The sequence below is a fragment of the Tamandua tetradactyla genome, chromosome 13 (genome assembly GCF_023851605.1).
Source record: "Tamandua tetradactyla isolate mTamTet1 chromosome 13, mTamTet1.pri, whole genome shotgun sequence".
NCBI classification, from domain to species: Eukaryota; Metazoa; Chordata; class Mammalia; order Pilosa; family Myrmecophagidae; genus Tamandua; species Tamandua tetradactyla.
The window spans coordinates 21447414-21461859 of record NC_135339.1 but is presented as its reverse complement, the minus strand read 5'-3'; the positions used below and the strand labels follow the sequence as shown (position 1 = coordinate 21461859).

Here is a 14446-nt window from a genome sequence, read left to right as displayed (position 1 = left end):
TCCAGAACATTGGAGGCTAGAAGGAATATTTTTTTAATCATCACAATCGACATTTTTTTCTTTTTTGTGAAAAATAACATAAATACAAAAAAGCAATAAATCTCAAAGCACACCAAAACTATTCGTTGTAGAACAGATTTCAGAGTTTGGTATGGGTTACAATTCTACAATTTTAGGTTTTTACTTCTAGCTGCTCTAAGATACTGGAGACTAAAAGAGATATCAATATAATGATTCCGCAGTCATACTCATCTGTTAAACCTTGCCTTCTCTGAATAACCCCACCATCATCTTTGATCTTTATCCCACTCTTTAGGTATGTTTGGGCTATGGCCATTCTAACTTTTTCATGTTGGAAAGGGCTGTCGATAATCTGGGGTAGGGAGATGAAAATAGCTGATGTTCCTGAGAGGCTGGCCCCTCTAGGTTTCAGGATTTATCTGATACAGGGACCCATCTGGAGGTTGTAGGTTTCTGGAAAGTTACTCTAGTGCATGGAACCTTTGTAGAATCTTATACATTGCCATAGGTGTTCTTTAGGATTGGCTGGGATGGTTTTGGTTGGGGGTTGGCAAGTTTTGAAGAGTATGCATTATTTTTAAGGAACAACACTCACTCTACAGACATCAAATATCTTGTGATCCCGCCCACTGTAATCCTGTACCAGTTGGCATTGATTACATATATTTGATCTCCTGGTCACATCATTGTACACATCATACAAAAGTTAAATAAATGCCCCTCCTGGGACTTTATAGTTCACACGGGATTAGCTAGTTTATTAAAAGGGACATTATGTACTTTTGTCTTCTTCCTTTGGCAGCTATGATAAGTACTATCTGTTCTGGTTGAGTATGCTTTCCAGTTTTGTGCTCTTAATTCTTCCTTTGTGATATACCCTTTAACCTCATGGACAAATTAAAATGATTAACAATTTCTGTTTTATTTTTAATCTTAAGTCTGTGCTAGCAATTTAACAACCTATCTCAACTTTTCCCAAGGTAAATCCGGTCCACATTTTTTTGAACAGGTCAATTCTGCCATCTACTTTTGCAGTATAAATAAATACGTATGATTTGATTCCATTCATGTAAAATACAAACACAGGCAAAGCTAAGCTATATTGTTTACAGCTGCAACTTCTACCTGACATTCACAAGGCTAATAATGACTAAAAAACTGAGACTTGTACATGAACGTACACACAAAACCAACATTCTTATAGTCTTTCTTGTCACCTCCAATAGTGAAAAACTTCAAGAAAATGGCCCCTACTTCACCTTCTCCCTTCCAGATGACAGTAGTACATCTATTGACTGAAACTAATTTGTATTTAGACCAAGGGTCCCTCAGAAATAGTTTTTAGCTTTCCAGCCTCTGTAGTAGGAGAAAACAACTAGAGGGGGATTTAAAATGATGCTTGAATGCCTATTTATCATATCTACCACAGATGTTGAGTCACTGGTGATTCATAGATGGTAATGTTCCTTTTAGTCAAGTCACCATTCCTAGGAGTGGCCAGATTGTCCTGTAGCTGGTCTGTCATGGAGGTAGGGTGGGGCAGAAGAGATAGTTTCAATAAGGCAGAACAGGGGAAAGTTTTGTTGATAGTCATTATCTCCTTTTGCAGTTATTTAACAAGCTAATTGTGCTTATAGTTTGTTAAACCTAACATACAGAATAAAACATGTAATCTTAATGTTATGAAACAAAACTGGAGTTATTTATATTATTGTGAAGATATTTGGATCACTCTAATTGGATGCATTAAATACTAATTGCTTAAAAAGTAGCTAAGCTAGTATTAAGGAATACCAGATTTAAGGTTTTTATGTTTTATGATAAACTTTTTCCATTTCATCAAGTGTGGTGATAGGAACATCATAGAAAATACACTGAATCCTTTTGTTCTTAAACTACTGAAATCTCTACTTAGTATGAACTATATTTGTTTCAAGATAAAAGAAACAAATTTACTAATGAGTTGGTTTGTGTTGCAAATTGCATTTAAAAAAAAGTTTTAAAAAATTTCTAACCATCAAAAAGTTAAGGTGGGGGGTGCAAGTTTAGTTCAGTGGTAGAATTCTCACTTGCCATGTGGGAGACCCGGATTTGATTCCTGGCCCATGCACTTCTCAAAACAAACAAACAAAAAAACCCAACAAAAACAAACAAAATTCAACAAATGGTGCTGCAATGACGGGATACTCACACAGAAAAAGAATGGATTGTGTCCCCTCCATACAGCATATAAAAAAATAATAATAAGGTGTGCCCAACCAATCCTAAAGAACACCTAGGGCAATATATAAGATTCTACAAAGGTTCCATTCACTAGGGTAACTTTACAGAAACCTACAACTTCCAGATGGGTCCCTGGACCAGTTTAAGAGCAAAAGGATTCAGTGTATTTTCTATGATGTTCCTATCACCACACTTGATGAAATGGAAAAAGTTTATCATAAAACATAAAAACCTTAAATCTGGTATTCCGTAATACTAGCTTAGCTACTTTTTAAGCAATTAGTATTTAATGCATCCAATTAGAGTGATCCAAATATCTTCACAATAATATAAATAACTCCAGTTTTGTTTTGTAACATTAAGATTACATGTTTTATTCTGTATGTTAGGTTTAACAAACTATATCTAGAGGGGCCAGCCTCTCCAGAACATCAGCTAGTTCCATCTCCCTGTCCCATATTATTGACATCCCCTTCCAACATGAAAAATTTAGAATGACCATAGCCCAAATGCCCCTAAAGAGTGGGATAGAGAGATCAAAGGTGATGATGGAGTTATACAGAAAGGTAGGGTTTGACAAACAAGTACTATTGCTGAATCATTGTATTGATATTTCCTTTAGTCTCCAGTATCTTAGAGCAGCTAGGAGTAAAAACCTAAAATTGTGGAATTATAACCCATCCAAACTCTGAAATCTGTTCTACAACTAATTGTTGTGCTGTGCTTTGAAATATATTGTTTTTTAGTATGTATGTTATTTTTCACAAAAAAAGGAAAAGAAAGTCGTGATAAAAAAAATGTATATATTCCTTCTAGCCTCCAATGTTCTGGAGCAGCTAGAAGGAAAAATCTGAGATGATGGTATGGTAGCCCATGACATACTCTGGGATCTGTCCTGTAACTACTTGTTGAAGAGTACTTTGAAAATTGTTGCTTTTTTTCTTTTCTTTTCTTTGTATGTATGTTATATTATACAATAAAAAAAGTTAAAAAAAAAAGATAAGGTATGTTTTGTTCCACATTATACAGAACACTCAGCTGCTTTTGTTTGTTTATCCATTGTCTACAACTTGCAACTGTGCTTGACTAAAGCCTATTGATAGTCAAATTATGCAGAAGTAGACTATGTCCTCAGGGCCTTGATAATATGGTTTTAACCTTTGATAACTAAGTAATTTCTTTATTGCTCATGATTTCAGAGTAGACTTCTTTTAAATTTTGTCTTAAATTCAAGTGTTTGCTTTATCACACCAGCTAACATTGGACAACTACCAAACTTTGCATGCAATGCTTTTATTTTTTATATTTTTCCACATAAGGAAGCATTTATTTGAGGTTTAACATGAAATCATAGAAGTAAAATTTTATAAACAAATCCACACCAAGGCATAACACAGCAAAAGACAAAGTAAAAACAAAGAAATGGCAGCTATATACAGTTGGGTAGTTGTGTCTTATTCACTAGTCTTTTACAAAGTAATCATCTTAGATCAATAGAAGACCGGTCTTCAACATCGTCCTGCAAGATGGATTACTTTAGCATTTCCTCCTGTTTTCTTCAAGGTCCTCCTTTAGCATGGCTGGTAATTGTTTTGGTGATTACCACCCCCTCAAGATGCCTTGCCATTTGTGCTTTGTTGGCCACAGTAGTCTGCCTATCCCTGTCCATATCCATAGTTCCTGTAGTTATACCCAGTATAATCCTATTTGCCATAGCCACTACCGTTCTGATCACCACCATAGGCACCACTGTAATTTCCATATCCTTGATCAGAATAGTTATTAAATCCTTGGTTCTAGTTTTGGCCCTGACCTCATCCACTACCCCTAGTACCACCTTGTCCAGTAGCTGCAGCTCCTCTTCCTCCTTTCTGTTGTTGCTGTTGCTGCCTATATACCTCTTTGGGTTGTGCAACTTTGATTTCACACCCCAGAGCCAATTTGGTGATATCTGTTTTCTGATAATTTCTTTACTAGCTCTTCATTTGATATATGATAAAACAAAATCCTCTTCTTTCATTTGTTTTTGTATTCATGGGAAGTTCAATATTTTCAATTACTCCAAAATATTCTTTTATTTGCTCTTCAGAAGTATCTGGACTTGGTCCACCCACAAAAATTTCTTGGGGGGGGCGGGGTCTTTCCCTTTTAAAGCCTTCGCCCTTTTGGGATCTATCAGTTTGACATCTAGTTTGTGTTCTTTCAATTCCAAAACTTATCAACACTAGCAGCATCTTTGAAAAACACAAATCCAAATCCTCTTGATCTTCCAATGACTGGATCTGTTTTAACTGTGCAGTCTACAACCTTTCCAAATCGAGACAAACACTCAGATCTTTCTTGCTTGTAGCCTCCAATAAACATTTTACTGTCATCCTGCTGATTTTTGCTTTCGTTAATCTTGGATCTCTGCAAATTCTTCTACGTTGCTGTACTCGTTCATGTCTTCCATGGTAGCTGAGTTGTCTACCGGGGGTTGCTGGTGCGCAGAGCCACTCCCAGCAGCTGAGGCAGCAGAGCGTTGTATGGAGCTGGATTTAAAATGGCAGCAGAAGAGCCATGCAATGCTTTTTTAATGTGGATCAAGCTTTAATGATGTACCTGGGAGTTAGTGTCTAAGTAACTCTCCAAATTATTTGATAACATTTATTTTATTTCTAGGAATCTAACCTAAAGCATGGCAGTGCTATTTGTAGCAGTAATGCAATTGTGAACAATTACCAACAATGGGGAGATGAAAAAATAAATTTATTGTATAGCCATACAATAAAGTGTTAATCAAAACTATATTTTCAAAGGCTATTTAAGGACATTGGGCAGAATTCTTGGAACAAGAATTACGTGTTGTGAGATAAATTTAACAAATTATAAGCAATAGTTCTCTGGGGGTAATTTTTAATTTTTAAAATTTTTTAGTGTTCTTCAATAAATATGTATTACTTCTATGTAATTTTCTGTCTCTTTATTATACAGATACACTATTATAAAATGTTCAAACAATGCAGACATTTGCAAACTAAAAATCATCATAGTCCCTCTTCAGTCCCATACCTAGACAGGTAAGGTCCAGTTTATCAACTTATTCTTTTATGGATTGTGCTTTTGGTATCATATCTAAGAAATCTTTAACCCAAGGTCAGAAAGGTTTTCTCTTGTGCTTTCTTCTGGATGCTTTCTAGTTTTAGGTTGTCAGCAAACATATTTTTATTTCTTCCTTTTCAATCTGGGTATCTGTTATTTTTTCTTTTTGGCTTTTTTGTACTGGTCAGACTTCCAATATTGAATAGACATGGTAAGAATAGACAGTCTTGCATTGTTATACTGATACTAGGGAGAAAACATTCTGTCTTTCACTATTAAGTATGATGTTAACTATGGATTTTTCAAAGATGCCCTTTTTCAGGTTGAAGTTTCCCTCTATTCCTGGTTTGCTGAGAATTTTATCAAGAATGATTGTTGGATTTTGTCAAATGCTCTTTCTGTGTCTTTGGAAGTTGATCCTGTGATTTTTCTGTTTTAGTTTGTTAATATGGCGAATTACTCTAATTTTCAAGTGTTAAACTAAATTTGCATTCCTGGTGTAATTGTTACTTGATTGTGCGTGTTATCTTTTTTATATATTGTTGGATTTGATTTGCTAAAATTTGTTTAGAATTTTTGCCTCTATGTTTGTGAGAGATATTGGTCTGTAGTTTTGTTTTCTTACAATGTTTTTGTCTGGTTTGTGTATCAGGATAATAGTGGCTTCAAGAATGAATTTAGGCATATTTTCTCCTTTTCAATTTTCTGGAAGACTTTGGGGAGAGTTAATATTGTTTCTTCCTAAAATGTTTGTTAGAACTCACCAGTGAAGTCATTTGGGCCTGAAATTTGTGGGAATGTTTTTCACTATATATTCAATTTCTTTAGTAGACACAGGGTTATTAAAGTTACCTAGTTCTTCTTGAGTAATATTTGATAATTTACATCTTTCAAGAATTTGTCCATTTCATAAAAATTATTGAATTTCTTTGCATTAAGTCCACAGTATTCCCTTCCTATCCTTTTACTAGCTATGCAATCTATAGTGATATCACCATTCTCATTCTTGGTGCTGGCCATACTTTATTTTCCTGATCAATCTAGCAGGAGGTTTCTTTTGTTGATCTTCTCAAAGAAACTGGCTATTTGTTTCTATGATTTTTTTTTCTGTTGTTTTTCTGTTTTCTTTGTTATCGATTTTATCTCTGATCAATATTTTTTCCTTTCTTATACTTACATTGGTTTTAATTTTCTTTTTCTAGCTTTGTAAGTTGAAAGCTGATGATATTGATCTGAATCCTGTCTTCTTTTCTATAAAGGCATTTGATTCTGTAAAAAAAATCCCCCATGCAGGAGACACAGGTTCAGTTGCCAGCCCATGCCCTTCCCAAAAACAAACAAACGAGCAAACAAACAAAAATTCAATAAATGGTGCTGCAATAACGGGATACTTACATGGAAAAAATGAAATGTGACCCTGGGCATATAGCATACAAAAAAAACCCAAAAACAAATCCCTAAGTACTGCTTTAGCAGTATCCTGCCAGTTTTAGTATGTTGTGTTTTCACTTTCATTACATTCAGAAATACTTAATTTTCCTTTTGATTTCCTCTTTGACCTATACGTTCTTTAAAATAGGTTATTATTTGATTTCCAAATATTTGGAGATTTTCTAGAGATCTTTTTGTTATTGATTTCTAACATCATTCTGTTGTGCTCAGGAGAACATACTTTGTATAACTTGAATCTTAATTAGGTTTGCTGAGACTTGTATAGTACCCGGCTATATGGTCTACCTTGTTCAGTGTTTCTTGTGCACTTGAAGAGTGCTGTTTTAGAGTATGGAGTTCTTTAAGTATCAATTAGTTCAAATTGGTTGATTGTATCTTCTGTTACTTACTGAATTTCTGTCTCCTTGTTCTATCAGTTATTGAGACAGGAGGATTAAAATCTCTGACTGTAATTATGGATTTGTCTCTTTATCCTTGTAAATCTATTTTACTCCATGTATTTTGCAACTCTTTTTTTAGCACATGCACATTTAGGATTACTGTGTCTTCTTTCATTATGAAAGGATCTTTTTAAAATCTTTATTAGAGTCCATGCTCCGAAATGTACTTGTTCTAATATTAAAGTTGCCACTCCTGCTATTTTGATTAGTGTTAGCGTGGTATTATCTTCTCCCATCCTTCAACCTCTTGTGCCTAATTATATTTAAAGTGTGTTTCTCATAGAGATCATATAGTTGCATATAATTTTTTAATTAAGGTATTTAGAACATTTACATTTAATGTGATTATTTATATGGTTATGTATCTGACTATCCTCTTTCTCAGTGTTTTCTATTTGTCCCATCACTTCTTTGTTCCCTTTTTGCTTTTTTTCTGCCCTCTTTTAGATTATTTTCATTATTCAGTTTTAGCTCCTTTTTTGGCTTATTAGCTGTGTTTCTATTGTATTAGTTTAGTTGCATTAGGGTTTTATTAACCCAATCCACATCTTTAAATTATCACAGTCTACTTATAAGAGATATTACACAACTTTGCATCTAGTATAAGAACTTTATAATAGTATGTTTCCATTTGTCCTAACCCTTGTGCTATCGTTGACATACATTTTACTTTTAAGTATAAGCCCAAATTTACATTATTATTTTTCTTCAAACAATGAGTTGTCTTTTAAAGTAATTTAAATAGTAAGAAAACAAGTTACATGCTTACCCATGTAGTTATCATTTCCTGTACTCTTCATTCCTTCATCATATTTTCATTTGATAGAGTTTGTCTTTTGCCTGAAGGACGTCCTTTAAAAATTTTTGTAATGCAGGTCTGTTGGTAATGAAATTGTTCAGCTTTTTTATGTCTGAAAAAAATGTTTATTTAACCTTTGTTTTTGAAAGCCTTTTCGCTGAATTTAGAATTATAGGTTGACTTTTCTTTTCCTAGCAGTACTTAAAAAGATGTTATCTTACTTTACTGTCTTTTAGATTGCAATTCTTTAGATTGCATCCAGCAAGAAATTGCCTGTCATTCTTATCTTTGTTCCTCTATGCCTAATGTATTTGTCTTTGTCGTAATATCTATACATAGTGTCTGTTTTCTCTGGTCACTTTTAAGATTTTCACATTGTCACTGGTTTTGAGATGATTATGATATGCCTTGGCATAGGTTTCTTCATGTTTCTTATGTTTGGAGGTCATTGGTTTTCTTGGATTTGTGTGTTTATAGGTTTTTTTCTTTTTTTATTAATTTTTAATTAAAATATGTAACAGTAAACAAATGCAAATATTCTTAACTTATGATCATTCTGTTCTACATATATAATCAGTAATTCACAATATCATTACATAATTGCATATTCATCATCATGATAATTTCTTGGAACATTTGCATTAATTCAGAAAAAGAAATAAAAAGACAACAGAAAAAAATTCATGTATACCATACCCCCTACCCCTCCCTTTCATTGATCACTAACATTTCAGTCTAAATTTATTTTAACATTTATTCCCCCTATTATTTATTTTTGTTCCATATGTTTTACTCATCTGTTGATAAGGTAGATAAAAGGGGCATCAGACACAAGGTTTTCATAATCACACAGTCACATTGTGAGATCTGTATCATTATACAGTCATCTTCAAGAAACATGGCTACTGGAACACACCTCTACATTTTCAGGCAGTTCCCTCCAGCCTCTCCATTACATCTTGACTAACAAGGTGATATCTATTTAATGCGTAAGAATAACCTCCAGGATAACCTCTCGACTCTGTAATCTCTCAGCCATTGACACTTTATTTTGTCTCATTTCACTCTTCCCCCTTTTGGTTGAGAAGGTTTTCTCAATCCCTTAATGCTGAGTCTCAGCTCATTCTAGGGGTTTTCTCAGTCCCTTAATGCTGAGTCCCAGCTCATTCCAGGATTTCTGTCCCACATTGCCAGGAAGGTCCACACCCAGGGAGTCCTATCCCACATAGAGAGGGGGAGGGTGGTGAGTTTGCTTGTTGTGTTGACTAGAGAGAGAGGCCACATCTGAGCAACAAAAGAGGTTCTCTTGGGGGTGACCCTTAGGCCTAATTTTAAGTAGGCTTGACCTATCCTTTGTGGAGTTAAGTTTCATATGAACAAACCAAGATTGGGGGCTCAGCCTATAGCTTTGGTTTTCTGCACTGCTTGTGAGAATATCAAGAATTCAACCTGGGGAAGTTGAATTTTCCCACTTTCTCACCATTCCCAAAGGGGACTTTGCAAATACTTCTTTATTCACTGTTCAAATCACTCTGGGATTTATCAGGGCATCACTCTGGACAAACCAACAAAATCTCATGTCCTACTCAAGGTTCCATGTACTTATGGTCTTCAATTAAGCTGTCTACATAAGTTATATTAGGAAATGCACCAGTCAAAATAAAAATTTTGTACCAAATAAACATTTTTTGCTTTAGTCTCACACGTAAGTTGAAGTTTTAAAATATGAATTTCCATCTATTTTCAACACCCTGCATTATTGACATTCCTTTGTTCTTCCTCATGCAAAACGTTTTTAAATTTGTACATTTAGTCACTATCATTATACACTCCAGGCATTCCTAGATTATACCATTTCAGTCTTTATCGTCTATCTTTCTTTCTGATTTCATTTGTGCCCCCAGCCCTCTTCCCTCTATCATTCTCACGTTCAGCTTCATTTGGTGTTTTAACATAATCGTATTACAGTTCGATAGTATTGTGCTATCCATTTCTGAGTTTTTACAATCAGTCCTGTTGCACAATCTGTATCGCTTCAGCTCCAATTACCCAATATCTTACCCTATTTCTGTCTCCTGATGGTCTCTGTTACCAATGAAATTCTCCAGGTTTATTCACCAATGTCAGTTCATATTAGTGAGACCATACAGTATTTGTCCTTTTGTTTCTGGCTAATCTCACTCAGCATAATGTCCTTAAGGTCCATCCATGTTGTTACATACTTCATAACTTTATTCTGTCTTGCGGCTACATGAAATTCCATCGTATGTATGTACCACAGTTTGTTTAGTCACTCGTCTGTTGATGGACATTTTGGCTGTTTCCATCTCTTTGCAATTGTAAATAATGCTGCTATAGACATTGGTGTGCAAATGTCTGTTTGTGTCCTTGCCCTCATGTCCTCTGAGTAGATACCTAACAATGGTATTGCCGGGTCATATGGCAATTCTATATTTAGCTTCCTGAGGAACTGCCAAACTGCCTTCGACAGCGGTTGTACCATTTGGCATTCCACCAACAGTGTATAAGTGTGCCTCTTTCTCCACATCCTCTCCAGCACTTGTCATTTTCTGTTTTATTGATAATGGCCATTCTGGTGGGTGTGAGATGACATCTCATTGTGGTTTTGATTTTCATTTCCCTAATAGCCAGGGAAGTTGAGCATCTTTTCATGTACCTTTTGGCCGTTTGTGTTTCCTCTACTGAGAAATGTCTGTTCAAGTCTTTTGCCCATGTTGTAATTGGATTGGCTGTCTTTTTTGTTGTTGAGTTGAACAGTCTCTTTATATATTCTGGATACTAGACCTTTATCTGATATATCATTTCCAAATATTGTCTCCCATTGTGTAGGCTGTCTTTTAACTTTCTTGATGAAGTTCTTTGATGCACAAAAGTGTTTAATTTTGAGGAGTTCCCATGTATTTATTTCTTTCTTCAATGCTTGTGCTTGGATATCAGATCTAGGAAACCACCTCCCATTATAAGATTTATAAGCTATTTCCCTACATTTTCTTCTAAAAGTTTTATTTTTTAAAGTCTTAGACCTAATGTTTAGGTCTTTGATCCATTTTGAGTTAATTTTTGTATAGGGTATGAGATATGGATCCTCTTTCATTCTTTTACATATGGATATCCAATTCTCTAGGCATAGAGAGAGAGAATCATTTATTGAAAAGACTGTTCTGTCCCAGGTAAGTTGGCTTGACTGCTTTATCAAAGATCAATTGTCCATAGATGAGAAAGTCTATATCTGAACACTCTATTCTATTCCATTGGTCAGTATATTTATCTTTATGCCAGTACCAGGCTGTTTTGACCACTGTAGCTTCATAATACGCCTTAAAGTCAGGTAACGTGAGCCCTCCGACTTCATTTTTTTTTCTCAGGATACTTTTAGGTATTCACCCTGCCCTTCCAGATAAATTTGGTTATTGGTTTTTCTATTTCTGAAAAGTAAATTTTGGGGATTTTAACTGGTATTGCATTGAATGTGTAAATCAATTTAGGTAGAATTGACATCTTAACTATATTTAGTTCTTCCAATCCATGAACACAGTATGCCCTTCCATCTATTTAGGTCTTCTGTGATTTCTTTTAACAATTTCTTGTAGTTTTCTTTGTATAGGTCTTTTGTCTCTTTAGCTAAATTTATTCCTAAATATTTTATTCTTTTGGTTGCAATTGTAAATGGAATTCGTTTCTTGATTTCCCCCTCAGATTGTTCATTACTAGTGTATAGAAACACTACAGATTTTTGAGTATTGATCCTGTAACCTGCTACTTTGCTGTACTCATTTATTAGCTCTGGTAGTTTTGCTGTGGATTTTTCGGGGTTTTCGATGTACAGTATCATATCATCTGCAAACAGTGAGAGTTTTACTTCTTCCTTTCCAATTTTGATACCTTGTGTTTCTTTTCCTTGTCTAATTGCTCTGGCTAGAACTTCCAACACAATGTTGAATAATAGTGGTGATAGTGGACATCCTTGTCTTGTTCCTGATCTTAGGGGGAAAGTTTTCAGTTTTTCCCTATTGAAGATGATGTTTGCTGTGGGTTTTTCATATTTTCCCTTTATCATTTTGAGGAAGTTCCCTTCTATTCCTATCCTTTGAAGTGTTTTCAAGAGGAAAGGATGTTGAATTTTGTCAGATGCCTTTTCTGCATCAATTGAGATGATCATGTGGTTTTTCTGCTTTAATTTGTTGATATGGTGTTCTAGTTTGCTAGCTGACAGAATGTAATATAGCAGAAACGGAATGGCTCTTAAAAAGGGGAATTTAATAAGTTGCTAGTTTGCAGTCGTAAGGCTGAGAAAATATCCCAATTAAAACAAGTCTATAGAAATGTCCAATCAAAGGCATCCAGGGAAAGATACCTTGGTTCAGCAAGGCCGATGATGTTCAGGGTTACTCTCTCAAGTGAGAAGGCACATGGTGAACATAGTCACAGTTTCTCTCTCATCTGGACATGGTGAACACAGTCAGGGTTCCTCTCTTATCTAGAAGGGCACATGGCAGATATGGCATCATCTGCTAGCTTCTTCTCCTGGCTTGCCGTTTCATGAAACTCCCCAGGAGACATTTTCCTTCTTCATCTCCAAAGTTTGCTGGCTTATGGACTCTGCTTCTCATGTCTATGTTGTTCTGCTCTGTTCTCTCTGAATCTCCTTCATTCTCCAAAATGTGTCCTCTCTTATAGGACTCCAGAAACTTCTCAAGACCAACCCAAATGGGTGGAGACATGTCATCACCTAATCCAGCTTAATAACCACTCTTGATTAAATCACATCTCAGGGAAGATGATCTGCTTACAGTTTCAAACGTACAGTATTGAATAGGGATTATTCTACCTTTATGAAATAGAATTTGGATTAAAATGTGGCTTTTCTAGGGTACATACATCCTTTCAAACTACCACATGTGGTGTATTACATTAATTGATTTTCTTATGTTGAACCATCCTTGCATACCTGGGATGAGTCTTGCTTGGTCATGGTGTATAATTCTTTTAATGTGCTGCTGGATTCGATTTGCTAGAATTTTGGTGAGAATTTTTACATCTATATTCATTAGAGAGATTGGTCTGTAGTTTTCTTTTTTTTGTAATATCTTTGTGTGGCTTTGGTATGTGGGTGAGTTAGATAGCTTTCCCCCCTTTTCAATTTTTTTGAAGAGTTTGAGCAGAATTAGTACTAATTCTTTCTGGAATGTTTGATAGAATTCACATGTGAAGCCATCTGGTCCTGGAATTTTCTTTTTGGGGAGCTTCTTAATGACTGATTCAGTTTCTTGCGATTGGTTTGTTGAGGTCATCTATTTCTTCTCGAGTAAATGTTGATTGTTCATTCCTTTCTAGAAAGTTGTCCATTTCATCTACATTGTTGAATTTATTAGCGTAAAGTTGTTCATAGTATCCTCTCATTACTTCCTTTATTTCTGTGGGGTCAGTGGTTATGTCTCCTCTTCCATTTCTGATTTTATTTATTTGCATCCTCTCTCTTCTTTTTGTCAACCTTGCTAAGGGTCCATCAATCTTATTGATTTTCTCAGTTGTTTTCATGTTTTCAATTTCATTTATTTCAGCTCTAGTCTTTGTTATTTCTTTCCTTTTGCTTGCTTTGGGGTTAGTTTGCTGTTCTTTCTCCAGTTCTTCCAAGTGGACAGTTAATTCCTTGATTTTTCCCCTTTCTTCTTTCTTGATATAAGCATTTAGGGCAATAAATTTCCCTCTTAGCACTGCCTTTGCTGTGTCCCATAATTTTTGATATGTTGAGTTTTCATTTTAATTTGCCTTGAGATATTTACTGATTTCTCCTGTAATTTCTTCTTTGACCCACTGGTTGTTTAAGAGTGTGTTGTTGAGCCTCTACATATTTGTGAATTTTCTGGCACTCTGCCTATTATTGATTTCCAACTTCATTCCTTTATGATCTGAGAAGGTGTTTTGTATGATTTCAGTCTTTTAAAATTTTTTGAGACTTGCTTTGTGACCCAGCATGTGGTCTATCCTTGAGAATGATCCATCAGCACTTGAGAAATTGTGTATCCTGCTGTTGTGGGGTGTAATGTTCTATAAATGTCTGTTAAGTCTAGCTCATTTATTGTATTATTCAAATTCTCTGTTTCTTTATTGATCCTCTGTCTAGATGTTCTGTCCATTGATGAGAGTGTGGAATTGAAGTCCCCAACTGTTATGATAGATGTTTCTATTTCTCTTTTCTGTGTTTGCCTCATGTATTTTGGAGCATTCTGGTTTGGTGCATAAATATTTATGATTGTTATGTCTTCTTGTTGAACTGTTCATTTTATTAATACATAGTGTTCTTCTTTGTCTCTTTTTAACTGTTTTACATTTGAAGTCTAAATTTGTTGGATATTAATATAGCTACTTCTGCTCTTTTCTGATTGTTATTTGCATGAAATATCTTTTC

The 14446-nt window shown here is 34.9% G+C and overlaps 1 protein-coding gene and 1 pseudogene across 5 annotated transcripts in view; one reads left to right on the top strand and one right to left on the bottom strand.

The window, feature by feature from the left end:
- The window catches only part of SAMD8 (sterile alpha motif domain containing 8), a 73307-nt gene that overhangs the window by 19408 nt on the left and 39453 nt on the right, over positions 1-14446 (top strand). The window contains exon 2 of one of the 5 annotated variants that reach the window (XM_077124836.1): positions 5218-5303. The exons of the other annotated variants lie outside the window; for them this stretch is intronic. The gene's annotated coding sequence lies outside the window, so the exon portion shown is untranslated. The remainder of the gene's footprint in view (positions 1-5217; positions 5304-14446) is intronic. 5 annotated transcript variants of the gene reach the window in all.
- Positions 3948-6101, bottom strand: LOC143653341 (heterogeneous nuclear ribonucleoprotein D-like pseudogene; annotated as a pseudogene).